This window comes from Eleginops maclovinus, chromosome 15, assembly GCF_036324505.1.
Source record: "Eleginops maclovinus isolate JMC-PN-2008 ecotype Puerto Natales chromosome 15, JC_Emac_rtc_rv5, whole genome shotgun sequence".
NCBI classification, from domain to species: Eukaryota; Metazoa; Chordata; class Actinopteri; order Perciformes; family Eleginopidae; genus Eleginops; species Eleginops maclovinus.
Genome location: NC_086363.1, coordinates 21,860,772 through 21,865,911, shown reverse-complemented (window position 1 = coordinate 21,865,911; position 5,140 = coordinate 21,860,772). Strand labels below are relative to the sequence as shown.

Sequence of the window (5,140 nt, the reverse complement as noted above, 5' to 3'; positions counted from 1 at the left end):
TTTTCCATTCCTTTTCCTGATCTGAATTTCTATTACTTTTTCCTGTATATGTCATATACACAAAATGTATTACCAAAGGTCTACAACAGCATAAAGGTTTTGACTTTTGGAAATAGTATAATGTAGCTGTACACACTTGTTTTTTGGACTTAACATTTTCTCCCCATGTAGCCTTAAAGAGATCCTGCCCAACTGCTCAGAAAAGTGCCGTGATTTCATCCGGGAAATGGGGCTGCAAATTCTACACAGCAGCCCTAAGAATTACAGATATTTGCGCAGTATTTTTGCACTGCCCTCACCTACAACTCTTCACAGATTCGTTACGGCACGAGTCGGATACTTCTCTGTAAGAAAGATGTTATTTCAATAAACATTTTGCAATAAGTCATGTGAGACATTATCATTGTAGAGACCAAATTTAGAAAAATGTATAAAACAGTCAATCCCAATGAAGATTTCAAGAATACAAGGTTTTGTCTGATATGGCGCACTTGCACACTGACTAGATCTAAACCCTGTACTGTAGATAATCTATATATTATATAAATATTGCAAGGATGCATCTAGATTTCTAGGCTACAACAATAATACACCTTATTATAGACCTATATCAAATCAGAACAGTGTGAGAAACTAGTGATGTTCTGTGGGAGATGGATGGATAGATTTTCAGTTCAATTCATCTTCCTCTCCTCTGATCGGTATCCAATTTAGATTTGGGCTTTTTTCAAAGTAAATGAAGAACTTACACATTGATCTCCAACTCTGATTACATCCCCAACAGCCAGGTTACCTCCATGGGATTCTCGCCCAGATGAAACTGAAGGTCTCTTCTATGACATCTGCCGAGAGGCTATGCACACTAATTTTGACGAAATGGCCATAAAAAGGCAGTTCGATTACAACAGAAAAACGGACACTATTTATGGGGTGTCCGCTAACGGAAATGCCGCCAAGCAGGCAATGGTCCTGATGACCAGGGGAATCCTGGGGAAGTGGAAGCAGGTAAGCTACAACAATTTATATTCTATTCCATTACTGAGAATGGAATCATTCATTATGTGAGAAACATACCTAACAAGCACTTTCCCAATGTCTTCCAGCCAATTGGATACTTCTTTTCCTCCAGCTCCATGCTGTCGGAGGAGATTGCAGACACCATCAGGGGAGCCATTCACCACCTGCAGGCTATAGGCCTGACAGTACGTACAGTACAATGAACACACAACTCAGAACCATCTCTTTTGCATAACATACAGCTTTCACCTTTATCCTTACCATGCATTGATACTTTTCTACATGTTAGGTTCAGGCAATTGTGTGTGACCAAGCCACCACCAATGTCCGGGCCTTACACCTGCTTGGGGCCACTCTAGACCCTCAGGGGGGGGGGGATGACTCCCACTGTGTGGAGGCAGAAGGGCTGAAAATTCCCATCATCTTTGATGTCCCTCAGCTCATTAAGTCCATCAGGAATAATTTCCACAAGCATGGCCTGAAGGTAAGAACTTTACTTAAAGCAAGCAACATTTGAAATGTGGCTTAAAATGTGAGTGAGTGGATACATAAATAAAATGTACTTACCTTTTTCAGACGGAGGGAATAAATGTTCTTTGGCGCCACATCGCCAATTTCTATGAGATCGATCGGCAGCACACGATCCGAATGGCTCCCAAGCTCACACACAAGCACATCCATCTCCCAGCTTTTTCAAAGATGAGAGTGAGCTTGGCCACTCAGATATTCAGCCATTCAGTCTCTGCTGGTATGGTTCAGACACATCTTCACTTTCAGACACATTCCACTCACTTTTCCATTTCACTCACAAAACTTACCATAGTAGCATCTTCTCTCCCAGGAATCTCTGCAATGGTCACACTCAACAGACTCCCACCTGAGGCCAAGGGCACCGCGGACTTCATTGACAAAGTCAACAGACTTTTTGACGTCCTAAATTCAAGGTAGAGCGTGAAAAGATAACTGCTGTTTACCACCTTCAGGGGGTGGAGTGGGTGAGCAGGGCTGGCCAGTATAGAGCCTAGACTGTTCAGTGTTCTGGCCCCTGCCACCAGCTGGCCTTCCTGATGAGCTTGTCCACTCTGTTTTTGTGAAAAAGCTTCAAATAGCTCCAGACACATCTCTGTTAGCACAAAATAACCATAAATCACGTTCATACCTTTGTAACCATTTATTCGCCTGTCTCACTGATGCCATGTCTTTATAAACAAGATCTGTTAGGGACTCTAACCCGTGGAGGAGGCCCCTTGGTGCTGGAAATCAGGAGAAGGAGACCTTCCTGGCCAGCTCCATGGGTTGGATAGCAGGATGGCAGTTCAGGTAGATCTTCAAAAAATCTAGTGAAAAAGTAAACAAATAAACAAACATGGCACAGACATCCTTTTAACTATATGAACTATTGAAGTATATGAACTATTAATTCTCCCCAAATATTAAACTGATCCCCAACAATTAAACTGATCCCCCTTTCACTCACCACTAAAGGTCCAAGCGCAAACCTCCTTGCCAGAATGGCTTGATCACCACCATCAGGAGCATTCTGTACATTGCAAAGCAATGTACCACAGCTGCTGGCCTGAAATATTTGTGCACCTCCAAGCTCAACCAGGACTGCATTGAGGTAATCCAGTGGATACCTGAACTTAAACATACAACATAATTAAGACCAGAGAGCAGCATTAAGCAATTAAAATCACTAACAACCTTCTCCTTCTGTTGTGAGTAGAACCTTTTCTCTCTGATCCGTGGCAAAGGAGGGCACAAATACAATCCAAGCGCCATGGAATTCACGGCAGCATTAAGGGGGCTGAGTGTGTCGCATATCATGACATCACTGTCGAACACCTCCAACTGTGAGGAAGATGCCGGATTTCCTCTTCTGGCCAACCTTCAACTCGCCGCTCCACCTTCCAGGACCAATGAGGATATGGAGGTGCAGGTCATTGTAGACAACATTGTTATTATGATAACAATAACTATGGGTCAGGAATAATACAAAGTAAAATACAAATATAATGATACAAACTACACTGATATATAACTAAAATATAAATGCACAGGCTACAATGTGCAATACAACCTAAATATGCCCTTGCATGTCTTGCGTGTGAATTAACATTACTTCCACTTACCTCCATAGAGTGAAATGTTACCTCAGCCCACCACTCCATCCCCCGGGGACCACAATCCAGCCACCCTCACTCTCCAGCCCAAAACACTGCCTACAGAGGGGACCACTGAGGAAATGGTGGCGCAGGATATTGTGGAGGACCAGGTCATCTGATTATACAACCAACACACAGTCACTGCATTTCACTTGCATAAAATCCTAACTAACTACATTATCAATACACTGATATATTATTAAAATATAAATGCAAATTGACAAGCTACAATATGCAATACATCCTATATATGCTCTTACATGTAAACTAAGATTTTTTCCGCTTACCTCCATAGACCATTGGTGACTGTATCCTCGAAGAGGGGCTATTTTATGTTGCCGGCTGGTTGGTCAGGATGCTGCAGAAGGATCAAGCCATCCAGGTCTGTCATCACTGTGAAGTGCTGCTGCTGGGCTCCACACTGCATGATCACAGTTACGCGTCTCCACAGGAGCACCCATTTCTGGAAGCCAAACGCTTCACTCCCAACGCGAATTTGCTGAGGCCTTCAACCAGGTTCTTTAATGCGGTGAGGGATCTGGAGGAGGCATTTGGAAGAAACATCAATACCTTCTGGCCAAAGAGTGGGGTACGACAGAACCTTGAGAAGACACTGGAGGGAACAGAGGCCTTCAGAGTTCCACAGAGACCACCCGGAACATGCCCTTTTAATCGAGGAAATCTCGATTAAAAAATTTACAATGTGTAGGCTGGGGGCAGAGATCCGGATAAGAAACAGGGGCCTCTCTGCCATCAACGAGAAAAAGGTGGCAGAAAAAAAAGTATCTACATTTACAAGTTAATTAATACAGTATAAATAAATGAATGCAGGCTTGTTTTTGACTAGTCTGCAACAAACCATATCAACCTTTCTGTGTCTTTTCTCTTGAAGGTTTTTTTGTTTTAACTGCTTTGATAACAGTAGCTCGTCATGTCTATGACTGGTGTAAGTTACACAGAACTATGAGCATGTACATGAATGATATGTGAATGTGACAGAGATAAAATGATAAGGTCACATGGCGCCGGGAGCACGAAGATCTATGCATCTCGTCAAATATCGTTTAGCTTTAGCCTAGCTCCCATTTCTGATCTCACTTACAACTTTGGATGGATGACTAAAACAATATGTTAACATTATATAATCGACAAACTGTTTTCATACACGCTTGTATTAACTCGTCAGCATCATACTTTCACCAGTTAACCACACACTTTTATTGTCAAAGCTTTTTTTTTCTGCTGACCATATCTAACGTTAGCAAAGTTCCCTCTGGTAATAGTACTCACAGTGCTAATATAGCCAACTGAAGCAACCAAATAACGTATTTTTTCAAAAACGACATATTCACATCAGAAAGTCTTCATTAACACTTAATTGTTTGTTAAGATTTGTAAATTATGAGTATCAAATAATGTCACACCTTTTCAAAACATGTAGAGCCGAGTTCAAATCAGTCCCACGGAGCCAAATCAGCTGCGATCGTATGCAGCTGTTGCTGCGAGGGAAAGGAAAGGGAAGGAGAGACACAAGGTGCCGTAAAGCAATTTATCACGCATGACGTCATCCGATTTACAAAAACCTAATTTTAGTCAAAATCAAGCGAATATAAAATACTAGCTATGTGTCGTTTGTGAGGATTATCCATTCCATGTTTAAAAAACTATAGCAGTGATTTAAAAAAAAATTATATCCAAAGAAATGTAGGAATCTATGGGTGGGGCTCCATAGGACCACATTCATTCTGCACTGGCCCACCAGCGCCCCCCAGGTGCAGTACCATACCGGAACGGTTTTGAGAGTGAACGTTCTCGTCAATATTAAAAGTTCTCTGGTATTCCCCATAGAATGTATAAATAATGGACGTCGTATCCGTGACGTCACCCATAGGTTTGTGAAGAGCCGTAATGAAGCTCAAAGTGGGCGACTCCCACCGTTGACATCTTCTCAGTCTACC

The 5,140-nt window shown here is 42.1% G+C and overlaps 1 long non-coding RNA gene across 1 annotated transcript; it reads left to right on the top strand.

Moving 5' to 3' along the window:
- The first annotated feature begins 885 nt into the window (after positions 1-885).
- LOC134876788 (uncharacterized) lies at positions 886-1,404 on the top strand. The gene is made up of 3 exons (XR_010167495.1): positions 886-1,005; positions 1,104-1,202; positions 1,307-1,404. It is a non-coding gene; the product is annotated as an uncharacterized LOC134876788 (long non-coding RNA).
- The last annotated feature ends 3,736 nt before the right edge of the window (positions 1,405-5,140 follow it).